Source organism: Carlito syrichta, unplaced genomic scaffold, assembly GCF_000164805.1.
Source record: "Carlito syrichta isolate Samal-C Ts95f unplaced genomic scaffold, Tarsius_syrichta-2.0.1 Scaffold316362, whole genome shotgun sequence".
NCBI lineage: Eukaryota > Metazoa > Chordata > Mammalia > Primates > Tarsiidae > Carlito > Carlito syrichta.
In genome coordinates, this window is record NW_007260458.1 from 2,119,122 (window position 1) to 2,137,312 (window position 18,191).

Below are 18,191 nucleotides of genomic sequence, written 5' to 3' on the forward strand. Positions count from 1 at the left end.
TCATATGATTAGAGGTGATGTGAGACTGATTCTCTTCCCCTATGTTAGTTCCTGATTCCAGTTTTATCTTTATTTGAGCTCATTGTCATAAGCACCTGGCTATTATGCCACCCATTTTAAAACCTCATTAAAAAGGGAAAAGGTAGAGAGTGATAGAGACTGTGGGGTTGGCAGCTCTTGCCCTGGTGGCATGGAGTAGAGTGATGTCTTCCAGTAGGAGGACAGACACCAGGCACAGTAGCTAGTCTGCTCAGCATCTCTGTGTCATCCTTTTTCTTTTTCTCTGCTTGTCCACAGTCTGCTCGTCATGTAGCTTTCCAGTTGACATTATTTTCTTCTTTCATAACTTTCAATGCATTAAAAAAATTGGTGCCATTCTTTTTGGCATTTTAACATACAGTGTCTTATATTGTTATTTAAATGTTATATGTATATACTTGTGGTAGCCAAATATGAAACATTGAAATACTATTTATTGCTTTTGATTACAATTATAACAAATACTCATTGTTAAAATTTAACTTTAAAAAATTTAAATGGTAACTTTTTTTGGGAATTGTTGCTACATCTCATGATTCAAAAGTTAAAAGGCACAACAGGATATAGAGAAAAAAGTCTATCACCATCCCTGTTCCCTGCCACCCAGTTTCTATCCCTAAGGGCTATTATCATTAAGGCATTTTGAAAATAAGAAAACTAAAAAGAAGAAAATGTATCTCATCCAATTAGTGGTGTGCTGGAAGTGGCTTGCCTACTGGTTTACAAGAGTTGAAACTTTGTGAACTGGTTGACATTACTTCAGTAGCTTGAAGTTAGGCCATGGTGTGAGTAATTGCACCATGGACATCAGCAAATGCTACAAAGCAGGGCTTTAAGAAATATATACTTTTTTTCAATGAGCCTTTTTTTCAATATTTTTCTTCTATTATCTTCCCTTTACAAATGGGTAAATGAAACAGTAACTTAGAATAATTTCTCTAGAGAACAGAGAGCCAATTGTTAAACATTTACCAGCACAACATTGCCTGTAATCCGAGCATCTAGAGATAACCACCATTAATACTCTGGAATGCAGCCTTCTGATCTTTTTCTTGGGTGAATTTGTGTATTTGTGTAAAATATTTGCATAGTTGACAATTTTAAAAATTAGATTTAAAGTTTTTCTGCTGTCAAGGATTTTACATTAAACTCATAAATGCCATTACATCTGTCATGCTGTCTTACGCAGTTAGATGCTAAGTAAATATTTGGTGGATGAAGAGATGAGTGAAAGAAGAAGAGAAAGATAATCATGAATGCACCAGGAATCATAAATGATATCACAAAGTTTTCATCAGGTTAGGGCAATAGGATTTGGAGAATGCTCAGATTGCTGTATTGATGCAGGGTGCCTAATCTGTCTTGAAATGTCATTAACTCTAGCATGAGAAATTCACTAACTGGCAGCCACTGCTTCGAAACAGCTATACGTCACATTCTTAGAGAATAACGACAACTGTAATGAGCTATATAGCAACATCTCAGCTAGTGTGTTAATGCTGGATACCTAATCACACAACTTTGTTGGTTTGGACATATGAGACTAATAGACTTGCTATGGATTCTGGGGTATTCTGAAGTGAGCTAAAAGCAAGACAAGTAGGAAGGGTAGGTGATCGTGGCATCTCGGAATCTTAAGAGGGCTTTGGTAAAACCTTAGCACTGAAACACAGCTTCAGACATAGCGACATAATTATGAAACCACTGGGATCCTCACAGACAGTGCCCTGGTGTGCTCTGAGCAAAGGCCCATTCGGCCTCCTAACCTGCAATGCTGGTTTCAAATGGTGTTCAAGTAGAGGCTGATAATAAAAATTATACCACAACCTTGGGTGAGCACAGGAAAACAGATTGTTGTCTCTTTAGCCATTTCTGTGTATGTTAACCTTCAGCAGGATTACTTAAAAATCCATAGACATACTATATAACACTTAAGAAGAATTAAGACATTCAGATGAATCGGAGTTCCCTCATCATTATCGTTATAGTTTTCTGACTATTGTGTTTTGAAGGGGAAGGAATAGAGCCTAGAGAAATATTTGTAAAATATTGATTCACTTATCCATTTTTATAGAAAACATAGAAGAAGAGAAATTTGAAAAATTTGAGTATTGTTAAAAAGCAAAAGTATATTTATCCTTAAAAACATGAGAAATTTCCCACAAATTCCAAAATAATTCTGGTACTTTCTTCCATGTTTTACAAAACTGCAGTTTCTTCAGGATAAATAAAATCCTTTTGTTATCCCTTAATGTAGATTTGGTGTTTAGGTTGTGTTCTGTAGTCCCAAACTTCACCTTTACATAAACCACTTATGCACCCAGTTTTGATTTGTACCCCACATCTTTAAAATAAATAAAATAATCTTGGGATTTAGATATGTAAATTGGTTCTCACGGGTTTTTAGGAATTTTCCTGACATCCAGGTATTATTTATGCTTCTAAGTTTGGATGCTTTGCAAATAGTATGCATGGAAATAATTTGGGCAATAGCTTTGCAAATAAATACAAAACTGTCTTATAGTTTGCCATCATCTTCTGTATTAATAAACTTGAGGTGAAATTAATGAGATTTTTTTCTATTTTCTTAACATTAATTATACATTCTCGGTGATAAAAAATGTATTTGTGTATGAGGTTGATAAAATGTATCTTCGTATTTGTGAGTGCTTGTCATGTATTAAGCCATTTTTCTTTCTTGACACTATTAAGTAAAAATTAAACTTACTGGCAATATTTGCTTGGCTTAATGGTTCTGAACTAAAAAATGACTTTGTTTATTATGGATGAAATTAACGGACTGACATAAAAGCTACTGCACTCTTTGCTTTTTGGTTGCGCTTTATTTAATAAATAACATTAAAGATAATAGGATTTATAAATTAAAATCTCAAACTCTAAGCTATGAATAATTTAAAAATCTTACTTAAATTTAATTTTCTTGAAATGTTTCTATATCATTATCTCTACCAAAATTGCATCTAATATATTTTTAATAGCTCCCTTATTATTAGGAAAGTTGCAATATATAGTCTAATATGGCTAAGCATACATATATCACCACCAAACAGGTGCAATGAGATGCTCATCAAAGAAACAATTTAAAGACTCTGCCATCAAACGAGAATTCTCATAATTCTTATATGTACCAGATTTTCATATAGTGAAGTAATGAACAGCAATATACATTTTAACATAACAGAGATTACCTCATGGAGCACAATTCTTCCTTTCATGCTAAAAAAGTGAGACTGTTGCAACCTATAGACTAACCAACCATATCCACTTCCATCACACATTTTGGGGATTTACCTTCCAAGATGGGGATGTAGAAAACCAATGATATTTCCAGTCCACCATCCTATTTTGACCGTGACTAGTTATCTAGCAGGCCTTAAATATCTTAGGCCATTACAAGACCCTTCTGCCCATCCATCTCGTAGCTCCTTCACATCCACTCTCTTTACTGCTGATGGACAGAATACCAGGATTGTGGTTGTTGTGTAGGCAGCTGTTATTGAGGAGCAAGCCTCCTGTGTTTTAGGAAACTGACATCGTGTTCCTGCTTGAATATCCTCATACTTCTCATATTTGTGTTGACACGTCATTTCTTTTTAAATATTAGTAAAGGTGAATTGTTCATTAGAAAATTGACCCATGTAGCTTTTTTTTTTGAAAGCAGGACTTATTAAGAGGACAGAAAAGCTCTCACAGTGGGAGAGGACCTGAGGGGCTTGCCGAAAACCCATGTAGCTTTTAATGATCAGTTTGCTATTTTTTAAAAGTTTTTTTGTCAGCATTAAAAATATTTGTAATAATTTAAAAAATTCAAAGTACTTTTTTCTGCACTTGGGAATGGAAAGTTTAAGGTTTTTTTAAAGTTTTTTTCCTTTGGATTTGCTAAGAACTTGTAACTTTATTTCCCTACATTTTGGAAATGGTAATTTGTCTAAATTTTAGGGGACTATAGCCCTTCTTAATTTTCTTTAATCATAAGCTTGTCATGACTCAATAATTTACTATCTAATACTATGTTTTATATAGAAGTTAGTCATGAATGGAGTTTTAAAAAAATTATTTATTTATTTTTTTAGTCATTAGTCCAGAATTATTTTTTTGTTTGTTTTGAAAAGAGCAAATCCATCAAATGTCTAAATTTCTGATAACTGTAATGTTATTTTTTGTCAGAAGCACTCATTTAAAAGAAATAACTTTTTCCTTTTAAGTGATTCCTTTTAGTTAAATGTAGCACCAGTAGAAGTTCTGACTTTCCCCAGAACTGAATGTTTTTCTTTTAGGATTTTTGTATTTGGAATATTATTTCTTCATGTATGTTTATTATTTGGACATTGTTTCAATTACTTTCTTCCTCTAGATTTTTCTTCCTTTAAAATGATTCTTTCTATACTGAGATCTATGGCAGTTTTGCTTTTTTAAAATGTATTTTTTATGGTTTCCCTTTCTAATTCTTGAACTCATCTAAAATTTATTTTAGTGCAGTAAAGAAATTAGGCTCTGACTTTTTTTAAACAATTAACTAATTATTTCAACACCATTTCTTTAAATCTTCCCCTCCTCATTTGAAATGAAGTCATATGTTTATATTATACATTTCTAGACTTTCTCTTCTGTTTCATCAGTGAGTCTGCTTATTTTTGTAAACAGCAATACACTTACAACCTTCTTCATACTATAAATATAATTCTTCAGTGTATGCATTTAAAAAATGCAAATGCAAAAATTACTATTCAAGGATAATGTGTTATTGTGATGTTTAAAATTTATAGTAATCAGGATGGCATGGGCACTAAGCAACCTACACAAGAACGTGACCTATTTGAATAAACCTTTACTATAATCTATCTGTATGGCTATTTCTGTATGTACCAGGTATATTTGCTTCTTAATTTTATAATATTGGATAGATTTATAAGTATAGATATAAAAGTACCTATCAAATTTGGTTGTGTGCAATATCCTAGTACTATGAATATATTTATGAAATACATACAGATACAGAGGGTGCCAAAATGTATACATATTTTAAGAAAGGAAAAACTGTATTAAGACTGTAATGCTCAATATATGCCAATAACAAAAGATGAATACAAGTCACATTTGACTTCTGCAATTACAAAAGGTGCTCAAAGTGGTTACCATCAGCGTCCAAACACTTCTGATTATGACAAACTAAACGTGATACATAGATAACATCTCTTAAAATATGTATATATTTTTGGCACCCCCGGTATTTCATAAAAGGTTTTAATATGTTACAGTCTCACCAGCAAAGTGCCTACTTACTTACTTTCTTTAACAATGATGCCCATTCAAATATTTGCCCATTCAGTCAGTGAGAATCAGTACTTTGTTGGTGAGGTTGAATACTTTTTCAAATACTTATTACCAACTTATGTCTTCTTTTATAAAGTGCCTATTTCTATACATTTTCCATTTTTATATGTTTTCTTATTGATTTAAATTAGCTTCATTTAATAAGGATATTATCTCCAAATAATCGGTATTTGCTATTTGCCTACAAGTCTTTGTGCTGTTTTTTGCTGTACTAAATTTTGGTATTTGATGTACAGCCAAATCAATAATTTTTATCTCTAACGGGTGGAATCATGTTAATGACACAGTGAAGAAAGAATGTTTTTTCTTTCAAAAAGAAAAGAGAAGGCCAATTAAAATTTTCAAGAAAAACAGAAAAATTTAAAAAACCTTGCACGAGAAATTCATGGTTCAGTGTATAAAATAAAACAAAATTTAGCATAATTTTGGACAGTTGTTGGAAGTAAGAAAAAATATTAATCTGTCCTTGATGCTATTTAACATTCTCCTTTGGACGTTAAAGAGGTTGTGTCACTCAGAGAGAAGGAGTGGTTATCTCAGCACAATGTTACATTGCAATTGATACTACATATAGTTATAAATTAAAATACTGCTGATTCGTTTCTTATTGATTTTTTATTAGGGTTCTAAAAAGGGTGTAATATTTGTATTTAAGCATATTTCTATTTTAATCAACCTTACTGTATTCAATGGATGATCCATTTTAATACCCTTTAGTTCAAAAACAAATTAATGTTTTGAACTTAGATGTAGGTTTAGCTAGCTAGTGCACTATCCAACAGAATGAAGCTGGTGTTTCCAGTGTTGTTTTTCAACAGCCCATTCTTTTCTCACAGATCTGTAATGCCACCTCATACTTCAGTCAATGCAGAGGTCTGTTTCTGGGCCTCAGCAACGGTATTGTTAGTATTATAAAACAATTAGTATTGTCTTATACTAATCTATTTGTTGATTTCTGCACGGATATCACACCACTCTGATTACTGTAGTTTTATAAGATTTGATATCTTGTAGTTCAAGTGTTTTTGTGCTTCCTGTTAAGATATTTTTGTTATGTGTGAAACTTCATTCTTTGGTATCAACTTTAGAATCATCTTATTAAGTTTTATAAAAAATAATTTCACTAGGATTTGTATTGCACCACATTTGTAGGTTAACATGTTAACATTTTTGTATTGCTCAGTCTTCTAATCAAGAATATGGTTTATCTCTACATTTTAATGTTTTCTTTTACTTTCCTTATAACTGTGTACTTAAAGGGCATAGACATATTTTGTTACATTTATTCATGGGAACCTTATAGATTGTGCTGCTAGTGAGATGGGAATCTTTATTTTTCAATTGTATTTTCTAATTTGTAAAAGACTAAGTTGCTATATTACTAGAAAAATGGATTTTATTTTGCATCAAAAGCAACATCTTCCATAATATTTAAATTGCTTTCTCTTTTGTCTTTGAGACAACATTGGATTCTTTGGGTACAACTCAGAGTATAATAACAATTTTTCAATGTACTACCAAAGTTCATTTAATTATCTTTTCATAATATTCCATACATCAATATGTATTGATATTTTAATAATATTTTCCAAGATGAATGTTGAGGGATTGTTGTAATATATTTTAGTTCTTTGACCTTAAAAAATATCTTCTTTTAGTTTTCTATTGTAAGTGTGAAACTTCACAAATGTTCTTTAACCCCTGGATCAGTTGCTTAAAATGATTTTACAAAGGTCTCCTTTAGTAATTATAGTGGTTTTTCTTTAGTTTATTACCCAGGAAATAGAACTCAATTTATTTTTAACTTTTTAAAATTATTTCCAGTAGATATGATGAAGTGTGTTCCTTTGTAAAGCGTCCATACAAAATATTATTTTAATGTCTTAATTGATGATTGAGTTTATGTTATCTCCGCTACTTAAGAAATCTTATTCACTTGCTGTTGTGTATGCTTGAATTGTCACTTGAATTTTATTGATTTTGGAGTGAAGACTTATGTTTTTGTGGTTAAAACCATGTAATGATGTGTTTCATAACAGCCAAACAAAAATCATTCGTATTTTGTGTCTTTTTTCAATAATTCTATTCACCGATCATTTGAAAGAAGATGATTGACATACTGTCATCTTTTCTTTGTGCTTTAACCTTTGGTTATTTAAAACTCTAGTTGTTGTAAAAATTATATTTGATTGTGGAATGACACATTCTTGAGGATAGTAAATACACTACAGAATACATGAATTACTGAATATGTCAACCCAAGTCTATTTAGTTCAACCAGTAAAAATGCCCTGAACTGCATAAAAATATAGTGAATTATAAGAAAATAATTTGCTTTGCAAATGACTTAAACTACATGCTTTCATGCTTAAACTTTAAACTATGTACTTAAATTAACACATTGTTTAATGCATTGAACATTATATTTAAAATAATTTTTTGCTAATATGACATCTGAAAATGACTAAAATTCCTAAAATTTACTGGTTTTTGAGTATTAGTGAATTTGAACTTTAAAATTTTTTAGTACGTTGTTGGTGTCTCTGAATTGATGAATAGTTTCTAAATATCCTTATTATGAGAAGTTTGCCATTTTCTTGCTTATTTATAAGAATTATGTATATATTAAGTATATGTAATCCTTAATTATAATCCACTGTCAATCATACATATGCAGCAGTTTTTCTAGGTTAATGTTTGCTTTTAATTTAAAAACATTTAAAATAGTTGCAAACTTACAGAAAAGTTACAAGTATAGTGCAAAAAACTTTATCTTCCCAAATTTCCCTAACTCCATAAATATTTATTTTTTAACTCATTTGCTTCATCACCCTCTATCTCTTATTCCAGTGTGCTATTTACTGACAAAATGCTCCATCACCTTTAAGTATTCTATTGTATATTTTCCCAAAGTATTGACATTCTTTTATAGCCAACATACAATCTACCAATCAAGAAATCAACACTGATGCTACAATATCATCTAATCTGCAGATACCATTCAAATTTCACCACTATCTAAACAGTGTCTATCTTTCCTTCTTTGTCTGGGATTTAAAAAAAATTTTGTAGCAATAAGGTGCGTAAAATGTGGAAAATCAAGTAGCTTGTAAAATTACAGATAAATTTAATAATAAGACGATACAAGGAAGTGCTTAGTAGAATTTGTTTGACTTATCAAGGTAGAATTATTGCTCTTAAAATAAAATGATAGGTTATTAAAAATGAATTAGTAAATATGACATAACATTTTTATATCAAAAGAAGACCACTTTCAAGACAAAATTTGATACATGTCAATGATTATAAAATAACATCTACAATTTAGTAAATCATACTTAAGATGCACATACAGTTTATACCTTTGCAAATACATTATTTTATTGTTTATTCTTTTTTATTTTTTTACCTTTATACTTTTTATTTTTATTTTTAAATTGTGGGGTACACTTAAGGGTTAGGTATACAAATATTCTTTGTGTAGGTACCCTTGTTGATGAGGTGTGCCCCCACCTTCCCCAGGCAGATATTGACTACCGTTAATCCCACCTCCCTGTCCCCACTATCCCCCGTAGTTTCTTGCTACTGTCAATTCTTTTCTTATTGTATTATGGTAGTTGTTTAAGGTCCACTTGTGAGTGAGAACATGTGGTACTCAGATCTTAGTTTCTGTGAAAGATCACTCAGTATTATAGACTCTAATTCCATTCAGGTTGCTGCAAAATTCATGATTTTGTTCTTCTTAATGACTGCGTAATATTCCATTGTGTATACGAACCACATTTAAAAAAATCCAGTCCTCTTTTGATGGGTAGCACGGTTGGCTCCATATTCTTGCTATTGTAAACAATGCTGTGATAAACATATGTGTGCAGATATCTTTTTTATAGTGATTTGAGTTCTTCTGAATATATTCCTAGTAGTTTATTCTTGTTTAAATGAAAGACTTGTATTTTCAAATTCTGTTAACTGGACAATTGTACATTGCTCAGATGAACTTTTAAATGAACCATTCTTTTAAAACTCTCTCTCTTCTTCAAAAAGTTGTTCACTGACTTTTACAAAATATACATTTGCATTCCCAAGTTTTAAAAAATTTAATGTGTTGAAATTTTTTCTCTATCATCACAATATATTTTTCTTGTTGCATAGTTTCCACTGTATGAACCATTTCTTATTTGGCCATCTCCCTGTTGTTGAATGCTGGAACACTGCTATGAAAATCTATATATAGATCTTTAATTGTATTCCTGATTATTTTCTTTTTTAATTTTTATTTTTAAGATGTGGGATACAATTCAGGGTTAGGTACATAAGTCGTCATCATACAGGTAAAGTTTGGGCCTCCCCTTGGTCCCTACTTCACCTGGTTTGAGATTAGGTACCTTTTTTGATGTTATGTGAGCCTAGGGTTTTCTGTTGCATTTGGTTATCATTTATCATTATCTCTTTTAATCTGGAGCAGTTCCAGTCTTTGGTATCCTTTATGGTTTTAGAAATAGGCAATTTATTTTGAAGGATCACCTAACCTGGGTCCATCTTATGTTTATTTGTCATTCAGGCCATGCATTTCATCAGAAAACCCACAGAAACGATGACGACTCTTCTCAGTACACCACATCAGGAGGTGCATTATGTTACTCTATGCTACCACTGGTGATGCTGACCTTGATCACCTGGTCAATTTGGTGAACTGAGATTTTTCATAATTTTATCCCTTTGATTATGATTAGTATTCAATGGGGGAGATATTTCAATATCCTGATCCTCATCAGACTTTCACCCACTTGTCTTAACATTCATTGGCCATGCCCACCTGTCTCAAATAATTTTGCTTCTTAGTTACTTGAATGAAATGATAACATTGAAAAATGATACTTTTACTTTTATTCACATTCTGGTAGTATCAAAAATTTGAGAATATGTATTTATATAAAAATATATTTCTAAAAAATGGTAACAAACTTTTTTATATCTCATTTTAAATGCATATTAGAGTTCACTATGTAAGACATTTAAAAATAAACTACTAGCCGGGCTTGGTGGCTCAGCCTGTAATCCCGTGCCTTTGGGAGGCTGAGGTGAGTGGATTGCCTGAGCCCGCGGGTTCGAGACCCGCCTAGGCAGCGAGACCTCATCTCTACAATAAATCAAAAATTCAGCCGGGCGTGGTAGCGCATGCCTGTAATTCCGGCTACTTGGAAGGCTGAGGTGGAAGGATCCCCGGAGCCCAGCAGGTTGAGGCTGCGGTGGCCGGGAGCGGCCACTGCACTCCAGTCTGGGCAATCGAGCGAGACTCCAACTCAAAAAAACCCAACCCCCCCCCAAAAAAAAACTACTATATTTTTTGTATTGAAATACAATTCAGAGAAAATAACATCTTATTTTTATAAGGGTGATTTCCTTAGCGTTTCCACTTTTCTCCAGATAGCTTTATTGCTGTATTGAATTTGTTGAACTAACATATCATAGACCTCTACTTAAAAACAAGATCAGAGTGTATATAAGATGTATCAGGGGCATATTTTGCTAAAGGGAATTTACTTATAGCATGATATGACAGTCCTGCTTTTTGCTATTTAAATTTTTCATTTTATTTAGTTATTGGTAAACAATAAATTAAGTGGAGTCTCATTTTTTTCAATATTTATAATTGGTTAAAAATAGGTTTTATTCAGCTAAAAAGAAATATGGTTGTTTTTCACTAACCAGTAACTGAAATAAATATGACAAAATTTTTCTAGGCTCCCCTTTATCAAAATTCAAGATCTATTGCAGGAGTTTTGCTTAAGAAAAATTGCACTTATTTTTAAGCTCCCCATTTTTTAAGTAGACTCAGTAATATAGAGTAATATACACTAATAAATATACAAATGGTGCAAACATGTCTGGTGATGTAAAATAAAGATTTGGCAGAAATACAGAATCTCAAAGTATAAAAAAGAGAAGGCCTTATATCACCCTCTTGGGGAGTGTCGTTACAGAAAATGACAAAAATGATAAAATAAGAGCGTCTTTGAGGGCCTAGACTCTGCCTTTTTCTCTGTATCCTCTGTGCCTGCTGCAGTGACTACCATATAGATGAATAGTAAATATTTACTGAATAAATGAGTAAATGAGAAGTACAGAGCATATGCTAATATCAGACCTTGTGGTAGCTGGATGATTTCTTAGGTGCGTTGAAATGATTTCTCTTTATTGCAAGGGTTAACACTTTATTTAGTGGCTACCCTGTGTCAGGCAGGCCACTAGACACTTTACTTGGATTAATCTCGTTAAATGCTCTTCACAGTCTTGGAGGTAGTTACCATTAGTATCCCTATTTTAGATAAGGAAATGGAGCCCTGGAAAGTTAAGTCTCATGTCCAATGTTACGATAAACAACTTTTGAACCAATAGGCTACCTAGCATCACAGCCTATTGTACGAACCACTATTTTAACAACTTCTTGACTGCTTGTTTGAGAAGAGCACCCTGGCGTTTCTATTTCCTTCAGAACTCAATAACTCTAGTGTCAGAGCTAGCGCTATTGCTTTCTATTACTTCTGAAGGTAATAATAATATATTTTCCTCTGTTGGACTTTTTTGTTTATACTAAAAGTTTTTATACAGAAATTTTCTTCCTCACAATTTACTTCTTTATTTCAACAGTCTCACCAAGGCCTATTGAATCGAATGCAATATACATGAAGCTGTCATGGTCTACATGACAAGGACAATTTTTATCTTTTATTTTTTCCAATTACCCACTTATAAAAACTTAATGGTAAAACTTGAAAGTAAAGTTTCTGTGCTTTTGGCGTTTCTACAATAGCTAGAATTAAGCCAGGTTGGTTCTGTTTCCTCTAGTTAAGGGTGTTCTGTACCCATCTCACCTAGGAACTCTTGAGGTAACATGCTCACTAAGATCAAATTGTTGTCTCAGTGGGGGGCCCATGAATGCTGTTGCTTTCCTCCTTGACTCTTACTTATACTGCACAGTAGGGGAGACATGATGGCCCATGAAGCATGCCAGAAAACAGATGCTGCAGTGTTGACGGCTTACTTTCTCCCCTGTGACTAATTCCTCTCTTTCAAATACAGTCTGCCTAGAACTTCTAGCTGTCTTACATGCCTCAATGCTTTTCCTTTATTGCTGTCCATAGTTTCAGAATATGTTACCATAAAGTTGCTGACAATTCCTACACTGACCAAGCTTTATTGGCCTGAAGAATTTCTATCGATTTTTAGGACCTTGGGAAAGCAAATTGTTAACTTAAGAGGAAGATTGGAAACCAGATGAAATGCTGCATGGAATCATGGGGCATTGAGGAACTTTGAGAGTCACTTAGTCACTCTAAATGCACGTATCCCTAAAAGCATCATAAATCATTTTTTAGGTGAATGTGAAGATGAAAAGCTGCCATTTAAGGAACATATTTTTTTCCTAGAAAAAAATTGTTTGTTCTTTGAAAGCATGCAATTGCATGCACACTTTAATAGATTTATAAAACCATTTAGGTATGTGGCAATTCAAGAGATTAATTAGTATATTCTCTTGGGAACACACACACACACACACACACACACACACACACACACACACTCCCTCAAATCTCAATTCATCCCAAACCACAATAATATTTAACTTATTTATAGACTGGATTTTAAGAGATTGCTAAGTCCTTTCCTTTAACTTCAGCATAGCTGACTCAAACCACTGTGACAGAAAGCTACATTCAGAAAAGATATGTTTTATTTTGTTTTTTTCACAAAAATTAAGAGCTTGACTTGAGTAATCAAATTCAGAAATGAAAATGTGACCCATTTTCCATATTTATAATAAAATTAAGTACATAGTATCTTATATCCTAAATGACTAAGTAATGATTCCTCAATGAGCATGTTATTCCTTTGCAAGCTGTGGTCTACTTATCTATGTCTATATATTTCTAGATCCTTTCATATCAAAGTGAATATACTCTGAGAATTTCATGTATTAAATGAAATTTCTATATTTTTGAACCTTGCTTGACTTGTAATGCCTATCACAGATGGTTTTACAGATTCAGGAATCACTTGACAGCTTCCACTCTGTAGATAAGAAGAATAGCATTTATACTTAGTGGAGAAATTCATATTTTATATAAGTCTTTAAAAATAACTCTTGGGTAGGAGTTTCACCTTTCAATTAAAATAAAGTGATGTCTCAGTTAATACAGTCCTTAGAATCAACTGTATTTTATAACAACTTTATTAAATACACACACATCCCTATGAAAAATCCTTCAAAACAGAACAACTACTGCTTATATTTAAATGGTCAAATTCTTCTAATTTTTTCTCTAATATATTAATTGGAACTGTAGGGAAAAATTTTGACCATTTCTGAAAGTATAAGAATATAATAAATAATAAAGGGTAGTAAGAAGGAAGAGTTTTGGAAAGAAGAAAAGAGTGCAGGGGACCATTTCACAATCTACTCCACTTCAGTGAACACTGATTTGCAAAATTAGTGAAGGGTTATGTGTCTACCATTTTTTCCTCCAAATATCATCAACATTTCCTGAACTGGAGCAGGGACTAGCGGCAAAATAGCTTTGAAGCTGCCATCAGCATTAGGGTGGAATGAATCCAATCTCCAAACGGATGCCCTGAGTTTTCAGAAAGTAGGGTCTCATTGTGTTGCCCAAAGCCTATACTCAGAGGTGATTAATATGAGGTGGGAATTATTGAAATGTGTTTTCTCCCCAGTGTGGATGTCTAATGGATCTTCCACAGTTTTTTTTGTTGTTGTTTTTGGAAGGAACTGCTATTTTCTCTCTGCATTGCAATGTCTATAGTCAGGTAACTCTATTCGTGTGGCTCTATTTCTAAACTATCTATAGAGTTCATAGATCAAAGTGTTGTTTCTTACAATATTTTTGTGTCTTGCTAGCCTCATCACTGATCATAATAAATTTATCCATTTTGTGAGTGGTCACTTTTTCCTTTTATTTAAGCTCAGTTATGTAGGGTAATAAGATGGAGAGGCTGTTATTTAAGCCATCATGTTGGATGCCAGGGCTTCAATCGTGAATTAATTCCATTTGCTACTGATCTTTCCTCTTCATGATATAATTTTGGCTCCTGGCTATATTATTCATGAGGAAGTTTTGTTATTCTCACTGATCTGACTGCATTCTTCTTGCAGCAAGACTTTTGTAGTAGTTGTATTATTAATTGTGAGATGGCTACGTTTACGTTTCACTTAATCATGTGTTTATTATTGAATGTCTTTAAACTTCAGTGTTACTTGACCTTGTTCATTGACAGATTCTCAGTACTTATAGTAAATATTTTTTGGATATGCTGAACTTAAAAGTTCTTGTCAAAGAAAGCTTTCCTTATGCTTTAGGATAAGAAATATTTTTAAAATAAAAATAAGCCAAGAGTGGTGGCTCATGCCTATAATCACAGCACTTTGGGAGACTGAGGTGAGAGGACTGCCTGAACCCACGGGTTTGAGACCAGCCTGAGCAACTTGGCGAGACCTCATCTCTATAATAAATCAAAAAATTAGCTGGGCATGGTGGCGCATGCCTGTTGTTCCAGCTACTTGGAAGGCTGAGGCTGAAGGATCTCCTGAGTCCAGCAGTCAAGGCTGCGGTGTCCGGAAGCATGCCAGTGTCCTCCAGCCTGGGTAACAGAGTGAGACTCCAACTAAAAAAAAATAATAATAAAAATGAAATGGTATGCCTCAGGAAGTTTTGCTTTGGTCACTGGATATATTCAAATAAGCTGAATGACTATTTTGACAGAAATATCATAGCCAAGATTTGAACACTGTTATTTGGGCAGATTCCATTAAAATACTTTCTATACCTGACATTCTTGTTTTTTAAAGTTAAAATCCATTCTGCAAATCTGCTTATTTAAATAGAATGCATAAGTATGTTGTAGGAAATATAAGTCATAACAGTGATGTGTAGGGAGTGCTTTCTCTTTATTTAGAATGGTGCAAAGTAAACACTTCTCTTATTTCATTTAATTGTTAAAATAATCATAAGGTTACAACTGTTGTCATCTCTTTTTGATAGGAGAAAAAACTGAAGCTTAGAGAGAATTTTTAACTTGCCCGTTACTGAGACAAGATTAAGATACTCTAAGGCCTAGTAAATTGCTACATTATACAGCCTTCCTGATAACAAATACCATTAAAAATAAACTTTCTAACAAAAATATAATCAAAGGGATGCCAAAAATGTACCTTTTCCTCTCTGCTCTCCCATCTCCCTCAATATCTGAGGGATTCACTGGAGGTGACTAGGAGAAGCAGTCTATTATCTACAATGAATAACAAATCACCTAGCTCACAATAATTCTGGCTCTCCCAATGAACCTCACTTTTTGTATTCTGTTGGTTATGCTATAGCTCCCATAATTCTAGGGCTGCCAACTATTTTCTGTAACAGTGGATTAATATCTTGATTTTGCCTCTAACTTTTTTCTCCTGGTTTCTGCATTCTTCCGCTTAAAAAGTGTATTCAAATTACTTGTTAGTCACAGAATTGGCTTTAAGAAGCTAGACTTTAGAAACTATGCCTAATTGGGATGATTGATTAATAATAAAATAGTTACTATTTATTGAGTGCTTACTATGTCTCAGGCACCCTGCTATATATAGATTATTACATTAAATCCTCATTGCACAAATGAGGAAACTGAGGCAGTGAGCGATCAGGTTATCTGCCCAGGTCACAGTTGGTAGTGAGAGACTGAGCTGGATTTTCAGTTTCCAAAGCCTGTGCTGGTAACTATTTTGCAATTGTGTCATCCGTGAGCCACCCTGATGATGTTTTTGGCACTAGAAGTGCATATGACTTTTCTTTAGGTGACTAATTTACAACTGGGTTGTAACTTAATGTACTGAGATGATCTGATCATTTTTCTATTTAGGTTTAATTTAAGGCAGCAGAAAAATCCTCATTTCATGTAGTGTGCAACCTTTTTGTCAGATGAGACATGACCTTATTTTTATCCTTTGATCTTGAGTTATGAAGGAGGTTGTTAAAATGAATGATGTCCTGCTACTGTTGCCTATTTCTCTGAAGCCTAATCTTAAATTAGTTTATATTTCTGCCAATTCAAAAGATATTTGAACTGCAAGGGCATAAATTATTATAAAGGTTGAACACTTTATTTCTGATTCCAGCTACCTCTCAAAATTATGAGTAACAGATCAGGGAGACATGATATGTTCAAGTGTGACAAATTATCACCTTGGGATTTAAAATATAATTTTTAATTTCAGGTAGTAAATACTCATTAAAGATAGAAGTGAAGATAAAGGATAATAAAAAAAGAAAGTTGAAAGTCACTCATAGTTCTATCACTCAAACAATTACTTTTAAAATGTTGATGCATTTTCTTCCAATTATATTTTTTCCTCATAGTCACAATTTTATTTATTTTATTTATTTGAGTTGGAGTCTCACTCGGTCGCCCAGACTGGAGTGCAGTGGCCGCTCCCGGCCACCACAGCCTCGACCTGCTGGGCTCTGGCGATCCTTCTGCCTCAGCCTTCCAAGTAGCCGGAATTACAGGCACGTGCTACCACGCCCAGCTGATTTTTTGATTTATTGTAGAGATGAGGTCTCGCTGCCCAGGCGGGTCTCGAACCCACGGGCTCAGGCAATTCACTCACCTCAGCCTCCCAAAGGTGCGGGATTACAGGCTGAGTCACCGAGCCCGGCTAGTCATAATTTTATTGTATCAGTTAAAGGTTTTGGTTGTAATGTGATTGTTGGAGGTGGTAGATAGCAGGTCAGCTTACAGAACTGATGGGAGACTGGGTCACCGAATTTGGAATGGGCAATAATCAAAGTTACCCTGGTTTACCAGCAAATGGAAGCAAGATGCCTAGTGACCTTAACACTGCCGAATAGAATGCTGCCGCTTCTAGCACCATGTGGTACAACCTGTTCTTTCTTGCCTTGCTATGCTCCATAAGGATTCTGAGTCTCAGGAAAGAGCGTCTGATTGGAAGGGTGTGTCGGGGCCTGCCTCCAGTTGTGCCACAGGAAAGAAGAGGGAGAATTTGACCCCTTTGCTTTTTGAAATGAAAATGATAGCTAACATCTACTATGTCTACTGAGTGTTTTGTATGTGGAGTACTATTCAGAGTGCTTTCCCCCCCAGAAAACATACTTTTTATTTTATTTTATTTTAGAGATCAGAGTACTTTCTTAAATGAACTCATTCAAGTCCTCACAAAAATTCTGAGGCAAGTACTATTCATATCCCCATCTTATAGTAGAGAAACCAGATGAGGCACAGAGAGCCGAAGTAGCTTACCATCACGAAGAGGGCTACCAGGGTTTGAACTCCACAATCTGGCTTTAGGGCTTGGGTGTGCTCAACCACCCCGCGGTGCTGAGCCTTGGTAGGATGGCAGGGAGTGGGGCACAGGACTGCCACTTACTGGGCTGCATCTTACTGAGACTCCATACAGTGGGGGACAGTGATTTCCTGAAATGAGTCTGACTGTTCACAGCATTGTTCACAATAGCAAGAACCTGGAACCAACCATGCTGTTCATCAAAAGAGGACTGGATTAAAAAAATGTGGTACATATACATGATGGAATACTATGCAGCCATAAAAAAGAACAAAATCATGAATTTCGCAGCAACCTGGATGGAACTAGAGTCTATAATACTGAGTGATCTCTCACAGAAACAAAGATTTGAGTATCACATGTTCTCACTCATATAGTGGACCTTGAACATCTATCGTAATACTATAAGAAAAGAACTGACAGTGGTGGGAAACTATGG

General features: G+C 33.8%; 1 protein-coding gene across 4 annotated transcripts in view; it reads left to right on the forward strand.

Annotated features, from left to right (window-relative positions):
• Positions 1 to 18,191, forward strand: part of NELL2 (neural EGFL like 2) — a 207,744-nt gene that overhangs the window by 60,087 nt on the left and 129,466 nt on the right. The gene's annotated exons all lie outside the window — the stretch shown is intronic.